This window comes from Malania oleifera, chromosome 6 (genome assembly GCF_029873635.1).
Source record: "Malania oleifera isolate guangnan ecotype guangnan chromosome 6, ASM2987363v1, whole genome shotgun sequence".
Taxonomy (NCBI): Eukaryota; Viridiplantae; Streptophyta; class Magnoliopsida; order Santalales; family Ximeniaceae; genus Malania; species Malania oleifera.
Window position 1 is genome coordinate 48,108,792 of NC_080422.1, and position 19,986 is coordinate 48,128,777.

Sequence of the window (19,986 nt, forward strand, 5' to 3'; positions counted from 1 at the left end):
ACCATGGTAAGAGGCCGGTTGACCATTCATGAGGTTTGGTCGACCAAGACAATTTTGAACTATAAGGTCGGTTGACCAAGTAGTTGGAAAAGTAAATTTTAATGGATCAATTGACCAAGGAAGATTAGTTCAAAATAGGGTCAGTCGACCGAGCTATGGTCAATATTTTGACTCTGGGGCAAACAGTGGTTCAGTCGACCGAGCTTATTAAAGCTCAAATTGGTCGGTCGACTGAGGACATTAACAATTAATATTTTGCCCAAAAAATCTAACATCGGTCGACTGAGTAAGCCCTAATTTGACCCTAAAGTTATTCCAAAAATTTTGTATGATTTGTTTTTTTAGAAAAAAAGTTTTTGGTGAAATGTTAGGTATCTTATGGTCATTTTATGGTCATTTGAGCAATCAATCCATATCATGCAGATGCATGCATTATTAAAGACCAAAGATAAATACTTAAATGCAATACAAATAAAATTAAATGTCTTCTTTATCTTCTTTGCTCCTCTTTATGGAAAATGCCAGATTTATGAGCTTTATGCGTTTTTATGGCTTCCATTTCCGTATAAACAGTGAAATTCAAAAAGAAAATATAAAATTAAGTGTGATTTATAAATGTCTAATAAGATCTCCAAAGGAGGGGATCTTATTAGATAAACCTTGCTCAAAATTGATATAGGTGAGGTTTGAAATACCTCTTTACCATTTGTTTTATCATCAGGACGCACAAACAAAAAATAAGATATATTTTGCTTCTCAAGTAAAAGACAACTCAAAGAATTTTTCTTTATTTTTTCTCGTTTTTCCTAATTTTTCTAGATTTTCACTATTTTTTTTCCAATTTTCCCTATTTTTTTGAATTAAAAATTAATTAATAAAAATAAATAAAAAATGGATGGTCTAGGAAGATTAGACAAGTTCAATCAGTTTGTATCGCATCAACTGGTTAGTTAGAGTTGACTTGAGTCAAACCGAGTGGATTCGATTTAGGGAAGGGATAGAGAGGTGGTTGCCACATCAACCATCAGTGGCGACACATGGTAGCAGGAAGTTTTTTATTTTATTATTATTATTTTATTTTTTTAAAAATCTAGAAGCAACAAAGTGGCAGGGTGACATTAGCATGACATCACCCGCCACATGGCAAAAACTAACGAGTGCAGAATCGTCCAAAGAAAACACACATTGTATCCGAGTTTCTGGATCTTGGTTCTTGAGTATTGGTATTCGAGTTTTTTTGGGTTTGTGTCTTAGATTTGGATTTGTCTCCTAGGATCCTAGTCAAACACCCAGGTCTGTTTAGGGGATTTTAGAGGGATTTTTGGGTTCATTTTAGATACACTGTTTGGGGAATTTGATTTTGAGTATATTTGCAAAACTTAAACTCTTTTAATAATCATTCTTGCTTCACAATTCCACAAACTTACCTAATCTCTTACCTTTCCATTCATTTGTCAGTTGAATTTTCAAAACAAGTCATATATTTAAATGAATCCAAGTATAAGATGTCTACCTCTTCAATTCCTCGTTGTTTTTGATGTCGCCTCTCTTTGTTTTCTGCTTCCTTTGCTTTCAACAATTCCAAGCTATTCCTCCATCTTTTGCTGCTTCTCGGCTACTCCCAACTGTCAAACTTTGGCGTCCTTCACTCTTAAATTTTCAACCTTTTCTCTCTTCTTCAAATTTCAATCTCACAATCTCTCAACTAACTCACTCCTTTTCTTCTCCAATTCTCTCAATTTTTTTTTCCTTCCCTCAACTCTCTGAATATCACTATTTATAGGCCTATGGGAAAGCAACTCTTTAATTCCAATTGATCAATCAAATTAATAACAAATTTATGGTTTTTTTAATTGTAATTTTAATTTGCAATTACCACCCATTTCTAATTGAAATCTCTTACGATGTGTGTGCAGGTGCAAATATGGAGGAGCTAGCCCATCGAATTTTTATTATTTTTTAAAAAAATTTCCCTTATCTATTTTAATTATCATGAATTTTTTATTTACTTTTTTTTTTTGAAATTGTACAAATGACTATTTATAAAATAATGTATGAATTTGAATTGGATGGTGATTATACCTAGGAAAATACCCAAGAGGGCATTAAAATTATATGTATATATATATTCTATATAGAGTCCTAGACAAAATAGGGTGTCTACAGTTGCTCCTCTTTATAAGTTTGTTGCTTAGGATGATAGGAGAATATATATATATATATATATATATATATATATATATATATATATATATTGGCATCATACACTAATGAATCCATAAAAACAGGAGATAAGTGTTATATAGCAAAACTTGACAGAAGAGAATGTGTGGATTTATAAAGGTGCATGGAATCAAGTCAATTCAACAAATTTACAGAGTAAGGTGTAAATTGTTTTAGTCCATAAAGAGATCATTACCTGGATTTGGGAACTATGCCGCGTGCCTCCAAGGCAAACGAAACATTGTAACTTGAAAGTGACTACCCGAACTTAGGAACTAATGCCATATGCCTTCAAGGTAGACAAACCATCACAACTTGAAAAGTGACTACTCGGATTTCCGAGGTAGACATCACAACTTGAAAGCAACTACCTGGATTTGGGAATTAATGCCACATGGCTCCAAGGTGGACAAAACATCACAACATGAAAGCGATTACTCGGATTTGGGAACTAATGCCACACACCTCCGGAGTTGACATCACAACTTGAAAGTGACTACCTGAATTTGAGTTCTCTGAGGTGGACATATAAGATTTGGAAATTGACTAGTCGGATTTAGGAACTAATGTCACATGCCTCTAAAGTAGACAAATAAGATTTGGGAAATGACTGCTTGAATTTGGGAACTAATGCCACATGCCTCTGAAGTGGACAAATACGATTTGGAAAATGACTACTCGGATTTGGAAACTAATATCACATGTCTCCAAAGTGGATAAATAATATTTGGGAAATGACTACTTGGATTGGGGAAAATTGCTTCCTATACCCTAAGTAGGACACAGACCATTCTGATTTTCGGAAGACAATGAATTAAAGGTGTGAGAAGTGTAATGAACACTATTAAAAAAAAAAAAAAAAATCCATGAACGAAATTTTTATGATATAAACATTATGATGCATGACCTGAGGACTCATCCTAACTCTGCTCACGCAATGATACCACTTTACAGAATGCATATAGAAATCTTCTTATCACTGTTGATGCCATGCATACAATGCATAAAGATGCACAAATCTCCTCTTCGGGAATGCTTATGAATCAATATCCATCCAATCAACAAACAAAAATTTGAGACCAATCCTTGCCATATTTCAATTCCCTACAACAATTTTCAAATTCCAATATGTGGAAAGGAGGGTTTATGCTTTGCTAATGATGCCTCTATTAACGAATTTCAAGGGAACTATGCTCTTGAGTAGAAGACGTTACCAGTGTTGTCCGATTCACTGCTTCCAGCTCTTGGCTTCTCAAAACTTGGCATGCATCTAACCTAGGCTATTTAAGGCTAAGTTACTCAAGTTTACAACTTGACCTGCGGCACCCCTTTACGGACTGTAATCTTAATGTTTAAATCATTTTGAAGTTAAATAAATAAGCATGCAATCAGATAAAACAATCTCATTAGGGATATGAGTAAAATGTTTAAATCTATTTATTTGCATGGTTTCTATGCTTGCTTAACAGGAAATGACTTTACTAGTACTCTGACGCTGCACAACCTTGATGTTAACTTAGAGAATCAAATTAATTGTATACACCTCTGATTTTCTCCTTACTCCAAATTAATTGAGAATCTCCTTTTTCTTATCCTAAGAAAAAGTAGAACTGGCATTGCCCATCTATTGCACCCGTTTCTTCACCATTCCACTATAAATTTGATGCATTCTTTTTATAGTGCTTTTTTTTTTTTTTTTTATCCCATGATTCATTTAAGTCTTTCCATCTTGAAATTTGATTAGGTTTTTCTCAAGTATTTTAATTAATATTTCAATCTCAAGGTGGACTTTAAGACACGGGATGAAATGTAGGCTAAGGATACATGTTTCTAGAAGAATAGGAAAACAAAGGTTTAAAAACCCCTACTTAAGATGTCATTTTTGCCCCTAGTAGTGCAAAAAGTTGAGCAAACTTATTCCTTTAAATAAGTTGCCTACGTACCTTATTAGGATCAAGTCATATCGTAGTTCAAACTCTATTGAGTTTGGCAATCCATTTGATGTACTGACATATACCAATTATGTTAGGATTTTCTTTTTAGACCGTAATGTAGGTTGAGGGTATGGGCTAAAGAAGAAAATGATTTAATAAGACTCAAAGCCATACATTTTGTTAGGGTAACATTTGTCAAGGATCACCAATGAAGTATGCCCTTGATCATTCCATCTTACTTTTTTTTGTCATTTTACTATATTTTTTGCTTTTCCCTTTTGAAGGGATCTTGGTTCCCCTTTTCATATAAGCTTTCCTTTTTTTTTTTTTTTTCTTGGGATCCTCAGGTGGCTTTATGGTAATCTTATTGAAATTGCCTTTGTGTTGGGAGAGGGGGGGGGGGGATCATTTGATGGTGTATTCAAGAAAATATATATTTTTCAAGATCAATAGGTTTAGTAAGAGATTCCTTATTTTTGTTTTGGGTAGCAGAAAAATGGTCTACGATCCTTTTATGATAACCAGTGCCTCAAATGAATTGTCAAACATTGGGGCCCCAAACCTAGGGTGAATTTTTTTTTGGTAAACTGACTTTAAGAAGAAGTTGGTTTAAAATTAAGGCTCAAGTAAATTTTCAAGTGGTAAATCAATGCATTATTTGGTCTTTTTAGATATACTGGTAAAGCCATTTCTTGTACTCCTCCATGAAACACAAGCAAAACAAGACAAGACTTGATAAAAGTGATAGGTAAAGGATGATATAATAAGATGAGACAATGTACTAAAATTCATTTTTTATCATTCAAATTGAAAATGATCTAAACAAAAAGAGCTATGGGGCATTGTCCTCTTATGAAAAGACAAAAATTAGGGAATTCATAAACATGTTAGGATTACATTGATTTTGCCACCATTGGGTACTCAAGCACATGCCAATTATTCAATTCAATATTTTCCAAGGTGAGTAAACCCAATTTCCATCGTCAGGTCGATCCACCATTGAAATTGACAATTAGTTGATCTTTTAGCCCAGCATGGAGCTTTACTAGGCGAGCCTCCTTTAAGTTCTATAAAATTTTTCAAAATGTACTACATTCCTGCACTGAAAAGTCTAGTCTTTCCTAGCAATAACAACAGTGTAATCCTGCACCATAGAGTGCCCCTTCTTTTAACATTCTCACTTGATGTAATTCTTAAAAAACCTCATCCAGTGGGGTTCGGACTTGCCCTATCCTTTTTCTCATATCTTCATTGTTTCCCTTTCCTATGACATTTATCATAGCCCCTCCATGGTTCAATAATGGATTATCATGCATATTGGGTTCTTTTTCATCATCAAAAGCCAACCTGAAATTAGGAATAGCTTCCTAGGAGGGGGGGGGTGAATTGGCTTTTTTAAAACTTTCTTTTTAGTTCTTTTTAAAGTTCTTAATTTCTTTTAATATTTAACCAATTCTTGACTTGTTTGTTTAATTCTTTAATCAATAAATAACTTAATTCTTTTATCCAACCAATAACACAATTAAACAACCAATCAATTAAACACAATCTTTAAGCCAAACAATCAATTTATTTGCCAAGTACAAGTTAAACAGCAAACAACCAAACCAAGATATAAAGTATTTAGCACTTTGGTAATATAAGATCTTGAGATAGTTTGTTTGTTTATATAAGCTTTGTGGTGAATGTGAGTTTTGAACAAAGTCCTGTATATATGAAATTTTTTCTTCAATATGATGTTCAATATAAAATCCAATTACGCTTTCCAAACTTCAGAATTCAAATAAACTCTTAAGTTAATTTATCTTTGAGTGTTTAACCAAGAAATGTACTCCCGTATGGTTTCTGCAAGATATGGTTTAACCAACGTACTCCCTTTCAATTTCCTCAACCCAAATCAAAATTAAACTTTAAGGTTTTCTTGATTTTCAAATATACATAGTTTATATAATTTTCAAATTTAAATCATCCACGCAATTTAAATATGTACTGAAAATAAAGAATAGGGAAAGAGAGAGTGAGATCGGGATTTTTACGAGATTCGGCTTATACCTAGCCTACGTCCTCGCCTTTGGTAAACTACCAAAGGATTCACTAAACCTGTTCCTTTAACGAGTGGAACAAACCTTTACAACACTCCTTGATTAAGGTTAGAGCCCGCCTTCTCTAAACGATATCCCCTCGTCCGGTCACTCCTTAATTAGGCTAGAGCCCACCTCTAAGCAATATCCCCTTGCTTAGCCAACAATCCAAATAACCCTTGGAATCGTCAATCTACAAGATAAAGATCAAATAGATGCGTACAAAGAACTTGCTCCTCAAAGAGCTGGTTAATACACCAATTACAGCACAACTAATATACTTCAAAGTAAATAACAATATGAAAATTAACTTGAAGCTCAAGGAAGTATATCACCGATTAATTCTTTCAATGATTGAAAGATTTATGATTTGTAGCACAATTCCGGTGAAAGAAGATTAGCTAAAACTCAGTTGAATTCGTGCACAATATGTGAGCTTGAGAGCAAAAGAGAGCCTTGAGAATTTGAGAGCAATTTGAAAGAGACTTTGAATTTTTTCAGAATTTGAATTCTTAGTTGTGTTGATTCAATGATATTTGAGGCTTATTTATAGACTTTAAAAAGTGTACAACTTGATCCTCAAGTGGTTTGAAGTATTCCCCAAGTTTCCATAAGTTTTGAGTTACAAACAACCCCATTTAAAAATTTGACCATTATGAGAAAATTCATAACAACCGCGTGACAGATGACTGTCCATTTTGGGTAGTCGTCTGTCTAGTTAAAACAAAGAGCCAGAAAGGTGGCAGTCATCTGTCCAAACCCACACAGATGCCTCAAAGTGCACTGGCAGTCGATTGTCCAGTTCTTGACAGTCGTCTGTCATGTTGTCAGCTTCGAGCACCCTTCAGTATTTTGTACCTTTTTCTGTGTAACTCCAAATTTGATGATCTTGGTGTCAAATGAAAGCTAAGAGAAAATCCTAAAACTTTCATGTTGAACACATTTTAAAATAAAGATTCTTTGATGGATAAAAATGCACATCAATGCAGATGTAGAAAAATTGACAGCATTTGAGAAATCCTCTTTTTGGTGCTTTTCATTCCAAAATTGATTCTAACCTTTTTAAAACAATTTTTGACCTTATAAAAATATTTTCCAAGTATGTTCAAAGGTATCTAGGTGCAAGACATTAACTTAAGAGTTTCATGCATCCATATTGAAATTCTTTGAAGTACTTACATGAAATTTCCTAAACTCTTTCAAATTTTCAATCCTTGAATTCCTTGAGGTCTTTATGCTTGCTTCATATTTCTTTGAGCTTTACATGTTGATCACTTTGGCTTTCATTCTTGAAGCTTTTTCTTTAATATCAATGCTCTCATGATCTTCAAGTTTTAGTCTTTAAATCCATGCTTCAAGTTTGATATAATCATCCTTATTTGAGGTACAAACTCTCATGAACTCTTTAACCTTGCATTCTTCATTTAGTCCTGAAAATACATCACTTAACATAGCATGTTAAGATCTACTTGTTTGTCAGCATCAAAATAGGATATTAAGCCTTATAAGGCCAACACAACCACCCTGCATCTCTTAAGGCTTGCACTCTATATTTAAATGACCAGCACCTTTCAATCAAATGGCCTAGCACCCTAGCATGATATTTACATCAGGCATTGGAATCACCCTCTTATATAAGGAGGTTGCAATAATGCTCCTAGTATTAGGGCAACCAACTGACTTTTTCATCACTTTCTAGAATAATTCAACATAAGTCATCCGAGTGGGCTGAATTTCTATTCTCTTTGTCTCCCTTTGAACTCTTCTTTCTGAAGCTTGAACATTTTGTTGTATTGGCGTTGACAATGAACCCAACGAAATCATATGTAGTTGCACAGTCTATTGAACTACACTGTTTACTATGGGATTGAATACCATGCTATCATTAGTACATCAAGCATTGCTTTCTTTATAGAGTGACCTTGTATTGTCTATACTTCTCCATCTGTAGTTGCGCAGTCTACTGAACTACAATGTTTACTATGGGATTGAATACCATGCTATCATTAGTACATCTAGCATTGCTTTCTCTATAGGGCGACCTAGTATTGTCTATACTTCTCCATCCTTCTTTTTGTCTATTCCTTTCGTTGCAACCCCTTGCTTAGTACTAGAGTTACCTATCCTTTCCATCTTAAATGCTCCTTCAATTCTTTCTAGGGTGATTAACAAATCTACAAAATTTTGGGGAGCACTACCAATGAGATGACCGAAATATAGATCTTTGAGGGTATTAACAAATAGATAGATCGCTTCTTTATCTTTGATTGAAGGATGCACCTGTGTTGTTGTTTCCTTACATCAATAGGTATATTCTTTGAATGATTTGCTTGTCTTCTTCTTTCTATTTTTTAAGGTTAGCCTGTTAAGAGCCATTTCAATTACATGTCTATACTAAGAAGGCATGAGCCAAATCTTTCCACATGCGAATCCTCACACAATCTAGCTAGATGTACCATCTTATGGTTGTTCCGGTCAAATTATCCTAGAAATAATGGTTGAGAAACTTGTCATTATTGGAATAAACAACCATTTTTGACAATACATTTTCAAATGAGTGACTGGACATTTGGACCAATTGAATTTTTTGAAATTCAGAACTTTAAACTTTGGTGGTAAAATCATATTTGGCACCAGACACAAGTCAAATGCATCCACTGATCCAAACACATTTATACCTTCCATAGCTCGTAAGCATTCCTCTAATACCTCATATTTATGATTCACCTCGGAGCTAGGGACTTGTTCTTTGATAGTCTCCTTAACTAGCCCTCTTTCTTCAATATCAGAAATTATAATTGGTGGTGATTGCCTATTTTCATTCTCGGCTTGTTTAAATCCTGGAGGTCTATACAACCCTGTTGCTACTAGCACAAATGGGTAAAAGCTCACTCCCGAGCCCATCATCACATTCATTAGTTGCGAGAAAAGGCGTCCATTAACCGGTGTGAACTCAGGCAAAAATAAAGGATCTTCCTCAACTACTGGTTTTGGTGGTTGTACGACCTTCACTTTATTCATAGCAGTGAGCATTTCCATCATATTTTTCTTTTGATTTTTTATTTCCCTGACATCCTTTATTCCCGTCGAAGCTCACAACGGTTAATGGACCCCCTTTCTCGTAGCCAGTGAATGTGATGACAGGCTTGGGACTGAGCTTATACCCATTTGTGCCAGCAGCAATATGGTTGTTGTTTTGTTCCAACATTCGAATTTCCAAGTGCTCTCTCATAATTCTGACTCTTTGTCAAGTATTATAAGGATGCAAGGATGTTTTTTTATTCTACTCAATGTTTTTTTATAAACTCAACTGTCTTTCTATCACTGTAAACCTAACACACTAATTCTGTAGGATACTATATTATGTGAGCATGGTTCCATTGACAATGTTTATGATGGAGATGTATATACGACCATACATGAAACACATGATGTTTATGAATGCAATACAACCTAAAACAACCACTTTGCCAAAATTCTTAGAGAAACCCCCAATGTTCCACATATCTTTATTATATCAAGTTTGTGAAAAGTAAAAAAAAAATTGAATTAAAAAGGAAAGATCATTTTTTTTTATTCTTTTTATATTTTTTTAATCTTTTTTTGCAACTATTTTCATTACAAAAAAGAAAAAACAATAACATATTCCTAATGGAAGCGCCCAAACTAACCCAACTCTTCGTGCACATCATGTATAAGTTTTGCAATTTCAGAATCAAATTGTTTGAAATACACTTCATGCTCAACTTGCTTTAGTTTCTCAGCCATGACTCCCACTCTGTTAACAACTCCCTATACTTGAAGCATTATCTCAAATGCCTGGCGATCTAGTGCCTAAAACTTGGCCTCTTAATATCTTGCCTTTTGTGCATAAGGCACTACTTTTTGATATTTGGCTTGCAATTGTCCCAACTTAGCAGCCTAGCTTCAACCTCCTATAGGACCTATAATTTTTCCTCATTCTCAGTCTCAAAGGTTCTCAGTACTTCCTTTTTCAGCTTGGCTTTTACTTGGAGTTTCTTTCCTTTCATTCAAAGCTACCATTTCTTCCTCAGCTTGTAGGTACATTTCTTTCTTCTGTTTAATATTTCGCTACCACATGAGGATTGTTCCTTGCTCTTTTTGCTTCATCTTCCAAGCATTCAATTCAACTCCCATAACTCTTTCCTTAGCTAAGTGAAGCTTTTCTTGAAGTTCCATCCTCTCCCGTAACCATTCTGTTTCTTAAGCTTCCCTTTCCACCTAAGATTGAAGTGTGATCCTAACAATCGAAGATCTTATTTGAAGGGTGGGATTTACCTGAGACCACAGTTAGTTATTGGAGATCTGCAACTCGAGGAATAATTGGGTTAGTGCACCAACTTGACCAAATTGCCCCTCAACTCTAATTTCCTCTCCCTTAAGTATGTGTGGTTTAAGCTTTATTCTTATAAAAAAGTAGGTCCCCAGAATGTCCCCTATCCTTAGCCAATGGGTTTGGATAAAGTACAAACTGAGTGGAGTTATTCATGCACCCCTGAAGACTTATGCCTCACAGGAGCTAATGCTATTATACCTTTATCGAATCTTAAGATGGCAAAGCTTGGGTATAAGGCTTATGAAATTGTGTGTGTTCACATAAGGTTGAAAGCCCAAACCAATATTACATTAGATCATCACACCCTGTATATACTTATCCATTCATTCATAACATTTATAAAAATTGCATACACAAGCAAGATATTCACATATACACAACAATTATTCATATTTATATGCAAAATATCATGAAGTAATCAAAAGAACAATTAAATTAATATTCAGGATAATTCACAATTAATTAATGGCTCGACTCACATTGTGTTCCCAACGGAGTTGTCAAGCTGTCGCAACATCCTAGAGAATGGGGTCCGAAATGGTGAAGGATGATAATAATATTGGTTTGATAGACTTGCCACTAACCTATTATTTTCCTAGGTGCAGTTAGTTCACCTAGTTACTCCTCGTTGATTGGTCTCTAGATTAATCTTAAGGCCAAGAAACCAGTAGTTTCTGTCTACTTTTACAAAAGTTGGGATCAATAGTACAGTTATGCGAGGAGAAGGTATTAGCACCCCCTACACACCCATTCCACAAACGGTTCCTAATTAACTATGAATTATTGCAACTTGAATTAATGGTCCTTAATTAACTCATTTACAAACCAATAAACGTTGAGACTCCGAAAGAAAATGCAAAATTAAGTGTAATTTAGGAATATCTAATAAGATCTCCAAAAGAGGGGATCTTATTAGATAAACTCCCCTTAAAACTAATATACGTGAGGTCTGAAACACCTCTTTACACTTTGTTTTATCATCGGGATGCACACACGCAAAATAAAATATATATACAAATAATAAACATATAAAATGATCATATAAATTCAACAAATTTAAGAAAAAAAATTATGTTTAAAATATTCCCAAATTTCCAGAAAAAATTTCAAGAATTTTTTAGAATTTTCCAAGATTTTTCTGCACTTTTCTGGGATTTTTAAATAATTTTCCCATTTTATTTATTTTTTATATATTTTTTGGCTTCTCAAGTCAAAAATGACTCAAAGAATTTTATTTTTTTTAATGGTTTTTTCCTAATTTTTCTTGATTTTTCCTTATTTTTAATTATTTTTTCCCCAAAATTTCCCAAATTTTTTAAATTAAAATTTAATTAATAAAAATAGATAAATGATGGGCAGTCCATGAAGATCATATTGGTTCAACCAGTTTAAACGGGTCAATAGATCAACTTGAGTTGACCAGAGTCAAATCGGGTTGGCCCAATTCAAGGAAGCCATAAAAAGGTGACTACCACATGTCAGTCATCAGTGACGACACGTGGCGGCAGGAAGTTTTTTTAGTTATTTTTATTTTGAAAAATCTAGAAACAATATTACATGGCAGGGTGACGTCAGCATAGCATCCTCACCGTGTGGTGATGTCAGCATAACGTCCCTATCACGTGGCAAAAATTGATGAGCGCAGAACACTTGACATAGATTACTGAAGTGGCAGCGATCCGACCATCTAAAGAAAACACACATTGGATCTGGGTTTTCAAATCTAGGTTCTCAGGTATGGGTATTCGGATTTTTTAGGTCTATCTTCTCAGATCCGAGTTAGACACTTAGGCTTGTTTGGGGAATTTCAAAGGGATTCTTGGGTTTTAAATGCTCACTTTAGAAATACTACTTGGAGAATTTGATTTTGAGTAAATTTTCAAAAATTGAACTCTCTGAATAATCATTCGTACCTCACGATTCTCCAAACTTACTCAATCTCTTACCCTTCTATTCATTGTCAATTGAATTTTCAAAATAAGTCATGTATTTTGTTAGCTTTTTGAGTCTGATCTCTGTTTTGATGTTGACAAATACAAATGTCTCATGTGTGTGTCTAGTATTTTGAACAGGTTCATAATTCGGAATGCACACACAAAAGACGAAGATAAAAGTCAAAAGGACTTAAAACTCATATCATCCTGGTTGTTCCATGAAAACTTGAAGAGCAAAAGATTAAGAAGACATTTATTCTATTTGTATAGTATTTATTTTTATTTGGGTCTGTAAAAATGCATACATCTGCATGATATGATTGTATGCTCAGGCAACCATCGACTGACCTTAGGGACCATAACCTTCACGTAAAACCTTTTCATAAAAAACTGAAATCAAACAAGGTTTTTGAAATAACAATAGGGTCAACAAGGCTTAAATTAATTTTAAAAAGACTTCGGTCAACCAACGCTAGATTTTTGGGTTAATTAAATAACCTTGGTCGACCAACCCACTAAGGTTAATAAACACCTCGGTTGACCGACCACACTGAAGGCCAAAATTCAAATGTTTGATCATGTAATAACCCCAAAAAGGGATATAGAAGATTAGTTGAGTGATTCTAAAATAATAATAATAATAATAATAATAATAATAATAATAATAATAATAAAAAAAAAAAAGTAATTAATTAATCGGATTTAAAAAAAAGAAAAAAAAGGAAAAAAATAATTAAAATTTATTTTTATTTTTATTAATAAAATATATTATTATTATTATTATTATTATTATTATTATTCTCTTGAAGCTTCTAGCTTCAGGAGATTTATTTTTTTTAGTTTCTTTTAGTTTTTCTTCTTCTTCTTCTTCTTTCTCCTTTCTTGCACGCGTAGAAAGTTTCTCTCTCCTCTCATTCTCTCTCCCTCTCTCCTCGATTTTGTGGCGAATTTTCGTCCAATCGAAAATCGAAAGATACTGCTGGATTCCATTCTTCGCTGCCGTCATTTCTATCGGAGCTGATCGATGGTAGGAGCGGTGTAGACATATCTCCTAAGGTAAACTAATTTCTCATTTTTCTTTAATTTCTTACAAATTATAAGCCCAATCGACGAACGGACATCACCACGAGAATCTAGGAATGATTCTCTAAGGGTCTAGCGGCACGAAATTCTCATGGGATTATCGTGGGTAAAACCCCAAATTTGGGGTACAGGGGTTATTGAGGGGCTTATTTTTAATTAATTAGGATTAATTTATAAATACTAAAATGTTGAGCATCTGGAGTTGAAGTAGGATTTCTGGAATTTAGGGCATGGGTGAGCGCCGCGGGTGTAATTTTAGGACCCGTAGGCAAAATTCAAAAAAATTAAGTGGGGCTATTAAATGTTAGTTTAAATATTAATTTGAGGTATATAGAGCTTAAGGAAGGTTAGATGAGTATTATTTTGGGGAAATAGGTTAATTAATTTGGGAAAAATACAAATTTCAGGAATTGAATTTCGGGCGCCAAGGGCGTGAGATTTTGGATCTAACGAGACTCTCAGTAAATCAGGTAAGGGGAATAAATTATAACAGTATTTTTAGAATTACTGTTTAAATTAATATGTGAAAATGTGCTTATGGTATTTTGTCTAGAAATTATTACGATATAAATATCAGATAAATTGTGTGACATTTGAGTGATTTTAAATTGTGATATTTTGGAGTGTGAAAATAATATTTTATAAATCTTAGATGAAAATTGTGTGGCACATGACGTGTGTTGAAAAATGTAAAATATAAATATGGGTATTTTTTGAGAAAATATTGAAATGAGAATGATTGATATGATTGGTGGAAAATAATGAAATGTGGCATTTATTTATGAGTGTAAATTATTTGCATGAGAAATGAGTTTGTACAAATTATTGATATGAGTATTTTGGGAAAATGTGAAAAATACGTAAGATATAATATATGTTATTACGAGATGATGAAATGTGCATAGAAAATGATGAGAATATTTATATTGAACTGAATTGTGATATACTGGAATATGATTGATGAAATGCCAATACCGCATAATGATTGTGGGTATGTGGTAGTGAACCCTGATGGATGGTTATGATATTGAGCACGGTACCATTGCTAGTGGTGTTAGTGCAACCACACAGACTCTTGGAGTGTGTGGCGTGACAGTCGACTATGCCATTTTGTAGAGTTGTTGGGCCCCCTAAGTCCATATCAGGGTTATAGGCTGGCTAGTCGTACTATAGACACGATATATGATATGATACTTTAATCTAACTGGGTCGGCAAACCGTAGTTAGATCTAACCTTCAGGCTGCACAACCTTGACCATGGGGGGAAACATGGCGTGGATAGAAAGAATCTCAGGGTGACCATGAGTTACAGACGCGATGTTGGTATTTGATACCAAGGATACTCATAAGCCGGAAAGTAAAATGAAAATGGAAAGTGAAAAAATGATAAAATTGGCTAACATAAGAAATGAAAGAAAGAAAGGAAATTAAGAAATAAAGAATTTTAAATTTGAGAAATGAACTGTGTGAGTTAATGACATAAATAATTGAGGCGAAGCGAAACTCTCCGCTTGAGGGCTTACTGAGTAAGGTGAGTGCCCTGATAGGTATTAGATGTGGTCATATCTGGCTGCATAAGGTGTTAGGGCAGAGGAAAGCTACCTGTATGAGTGGGTAATCTTCCTTATTCTCAGGAACTTCGCAAATAATTATGTTTTGGAAATCATTGAATTTGTAAAATGATTTTAAAGCTTATAAAAGCTTGTGTTGTATATCTATATGATTATGAAAATGTGTATATATCAGTGTATTTTTTTAGATTAAATGATGATTTGAAAAGTAAAGTGTATTATAATTAAACTCATATGACGACACACTGTAAATAATTTATTCCTTTTTACTGAGATGTGTTTCACCCAATTTATCTAAATTTTTTAGGAAATAGAGACCGATCGGGTGATAGAGCTCTGTGATAGTAAGGAGTTGGAACCCTAATATACAGGGTGAGTTTGGACTAGGGAGGTGTGATTCCCTAGGGTTGTATTGTTTTTGAGTATGAGATAGTATTATGTATTTGTGTATATTGATACTCTTGGTATTGTATTCCGATTGATATGTATATACTGTCTTCCGCTGTTAGGTTATATTATAAAATAACTTTTTACCCTGTATCCAATGCGGGTCAGGTCATATGAATGATAGTAGGATAGTTAACGTGACCGATTTGTGGATGTTGTGGATAACGAGTGATTATTTATTTATTATTGAAAAAAAAATTTGTACAAAAATCAGGGCATCACAGATCATGCCTTGGGCAACCGACCTAAAATGAACATACTTTTCATGGTTGATCGACCATATGATTTTGACTTTTTCACCGTCCTCAGGCGACTGAACTTATAGTTCAAAACGCCTTGGCCGACCGGCCCTGAAGAACCGATAGACCGACATTATGCCTCGGTTTACCAAACCTACGAAGGTTAGGAAATCACCTTGGCTCGGCCGACCGGCGTTGCCCACAGCAAACTGAACCCACTTTTAAATTCAAATTTGTTAAGTGTTCAGTTGACCAACACCAAGCATTGGTCAACCAAACCTCTCGAGTTGGGTTAATATTTTAGCAATAAACATGGTTAAAATTTTAAATAAATAATTTCAAAATAACCCCCATGTCCCCAAATGGTCAAATTTCCTGAAAATCTATATATACCCCTTTCATTCGTTTGATTAGCAACTTTGATTAACTTAAAATTCTCTCTAAACTTTTGTTAATCAAAGTTCTTCCAAATCAATTTTTATTGCTAAAATTATTCTTTTGGGGCAAAATCTTTTAAACAAATCTCTCTCAACCCTCTTTCACTAATTTATTTCAAAATCATTTTTGAAGAGAGCATTTTATTTTGGGCGTTTTATTTGTTTTCATATGCATATACTCTCACTTGTTATTTATTTTCTAAAATTCATTTTTTAGAATATTGCTTAGGTTTCTCCCAATTATTTTCATGATAAACATTATTGGGAGAAATTATTTTTAATACAAATATTTTCTTGAACTTAAACTCCAGATTCTCCTAATACTTTGATTTGTAAAAATCTTTATTGGAGAACATAATAATTATTTTATATCCATGTGTTTTATTTGTGCAAATATTATTTGATAAGCACCCATACTCTACTAAGTATTATTTTAATCATAAGAGAGTGCGTTTTGAGCTTAAACGTGTACATCTTTGCTTGTATTTTTAGAAGCATTTCATATGTACGAAAAATATTTTTAATGTAACGGTTGGGCTCAAACCATTAATTGAATTGGGGAGTCTTCGCCCCGTAAGGGAGATCGATTGGGTTCAACCGGTAATTGAATTGGGGAGTCTTGGCCTTGTAAAGGAGACCATTTTAGCTCAACCTGGTAATTGAGCTGAGGTATTCCTTGCTCTGTAAGGAGAGTTGTGTAGGTTGGGGTCAGCCCTGTAATCTGACCTGGGGTTTACCTTACCCCATAAGGACAAGTTGTAAATGACTTCTGCTTCTCTCGTTTAAGTGAGTAGGGATAGTGGAATCCTTTTGGGGGGGGGGGGGGGGTATGCCTAAGGCAAGGACGTAAGCAGTATTGGTCGAACCTCGATATGTACTCTCTCTATCTTATTTAAATTCCTGTACTTTAATTTCAACATGTGTATGTATGTTTATTGCCATAACTATTTGCATACACATATTTGATTTAAATAAAATATACTGCACACGTGTATGTTTGCTTTCATTGTTAAAATTATTTTACATACACGCGTATACTTTGAATGGGATATGACTTGTGGTGAATCGACAAGATATTTAATTTAGCCAAAATTTTTAATTCCCAATTCACCCCTTGTCCCCTCTTGGGATCACATGAATTCCAACATATTTAAATGAATCAAAGCATGAGATGTCTACTTCTTCAAATCCTCCTCCTTGCTCTTCTTGATGTTGCCTCCTTTTGTTTTATACTTCCTTTGCCTTTGTGATTCTCCATGGAAGAAATACTTAAAAAGGATTTAATGTTACTACCCATATCAATAAGGTGCATCTTTCTTTTCGGGAGTCTTTCCATAAGAACTTCACGGTTAAGCATACTTGACTTGGAGTAATCTTGGGATGGGTGACCTTCTTGAAGGTTTTCTCAGGAAGTGTGTGAGTGAGACCAAAACACACTGAAAAGGATACGTGTTGGTCTGTGGGGCCAGTCATTAGTTCGATAAGGCCCGCCCCCTGTTGTCTGGTCCAGGTGGGGAAAGAGAGACGTAGTGCTCCCTAGCAGACCTAGGTTGGGGCATTACAAAATGGTATCAGAGCAATTATCCAGTCAAAAGTGTAATGAGATTCACATCGTCTAGGCTTAGAAATGTAGGTTTGCAATGAGGACGTTGCGTTCTGTAAGTGGGGGAGAATGTGATACTTCGTGGAAGAAATGCTTAAAAAAGATTTGATATTACTACCCATATCAACAAAATGTACATTTCTTTTCGGGAGCCTTCCCATAAGAACTCTATCGTTAAGCGTACTTGACTTGGAGTAATCTTAGGATGGGTGACCTTTTGAGAAGTTTTCTCAAGAAATGTGTGAGTGAGGACAAAATACATTGAAAATGACACGTGTTGGTCTGCGGGGTCAGTCATTAGTCCGATAAGACCCGCCCCCTGTTGTATGGTCCAGGTGGAGGAGGAGAGACGCAGTGCTCCCTGACAGACTCAGGTTGTGGCATTACAACTTGTAGCATCCTGACCCACCACGTGGACTTGGAGTGCTAGTAAAATAAATAAACATTCTCTGATACCAGACATACATATATACGGAGATGCAACTCGCCCTAACCAGGGAATCTCGGGTGCACATGCCAATATTAGAACTAAAACCATACAATGAAAGATTACTAAAACATCAACATTCTTTACCAAAGTTCTAATTGTTCCCAAAATATATACATACCACTATCCGTCTACATATTACAATCCCCGAAAATCATAAAATAGGATAACTAGTATCTCACCAGCAGTGATAACTACTCCCAAAAGTCTAATTCTCGCCCTGAGGCAAGCTAGGAACGGTTTCCTGAAGAACTTGAAAAATCATTTGTATAATGGGTTGAGACACTTTTTAGTAAAACAAGTTATATTATTATTAGTGTATGGCTAGCATGGTTCTCGTATGAAATAAAATTCTATCATTTAAATATGTATATATATATATATATATATATATGAAAATGGGATTTTAAAGAAAATTGTACTATACTGTATATTAGAAGATACATAATTTCCAAGTAATGGTTGTTGGCTCAATATAGCCCATTTATAGTAAATTTGCTCATATATGCATAAAAGACGCAACCTGGACTGCCAAAGTAGCGTCGTCACGCTATCACATACTCATACGACATGCTTCCCCCTATTATGGATTGTGCGGCCCAAACGCTGGACTCAACTCACAGTTGGTGGTTTCGCAACTGAGTTAAAAGCTTTAAGGTAGTAAGTACGATTGTGCCTACCTATGGTCATCCAAAATTCCCCGGATCCCCCCCCCCCCAGCAGCAAAAACCTCATAGTAGTATTGCGGCGTAGGTCTCCAATCGACTATCCCAACATCACACTTCCATACCTATGTGATTGCACTAATTGCCCACATATAGCTACGGTAGCGTGCTCACAATATCACATTATCACATATCACAGATCCACAAGGTTCTAGAATCATATATTGCAATTTACATAATAAAAACTGTATTATAACTTATTTCATATAGAACTGTCATTCAATAAAAAACCCGCTGCCCCCCTAACCATTGTATGAAACTCGGCCCCCGACCGTTATATCAAAACTCGGCCTCTGACCGTTATATCAAATACAGCATAAAAACCAGTTAAAATCTTTTGTTCACATATGCCATTTAAAATCATTCCCATGCCACACAATTTTCATTTGTTAACCATAAATAAAATAACTTGACTGGGAAAAATATAAGTTGTAGAAAATAAGGTATGAACATCTCCAGGGTTTTATTTAACTTAAACTACATATTTAATAGAAAATGGGAGATGATCAAACCAACCACAATAATTTTCCCCCAAAACATATTGTAGAGACCCAAAAAATTTAAATTATGAAATTAATAGAGGAAAAAGAAATTTTTAAGGGGAAACTATAGGGCTTCGTCGATGAGAGCCCTGAGCTCGTCAACGAACTGCCTTTTTTTGACCAGTCGACAAGGACACGTGGCTTGTCGACAAAGAGATACAGAGAGCAGGGATTCAGAACTTTCAGGTTCGGCGATGAGGTTTATGGGTTCGTCAACAAACTCCCTTCTTTGTTCATCGATGAGTCCACGAAGCCACGTGGCCATCCATTTATAAATACGCAATAATCACATTTTCAGCAAGAAATTTCATTCCTTTTCACTT

General features: G+C 34.7%; 1 protein-coding gene across 3 annotated transcripts in view; it reads left to right on the forward strand.

The window, feature by feature from the left end:
* LOC131157863 (protein HIGH CHLOROPHYLL FLUORESCENCE PHENOTYPE 173, chloroplastic) overlaps positions 1 to 19,986 on the forward strand; it is a 71,074-nt gene that overhangs the window by 37,753 nt on the left and 13,335 nt on the right. Inside the window, exon 14 of one of the 3 annotated variants that reach the window (XM_058112289.1) lies at positions 15,491 to 15,744. The exons of 1 other annotated variant lie outside the window; for it this stretch is intronic. The gene's annotated coding sequence lies outside the window, so the exon portion shown is untranslated. Of the gene's footprint in view, positions 1 to 1,916; positions 2,115 to 15,490; positions 15,745 to 19,986 lie in introns of those variants that run through there. One more of the 3 variants, XM_058112288.1, reaches the window with a different exon arrangement.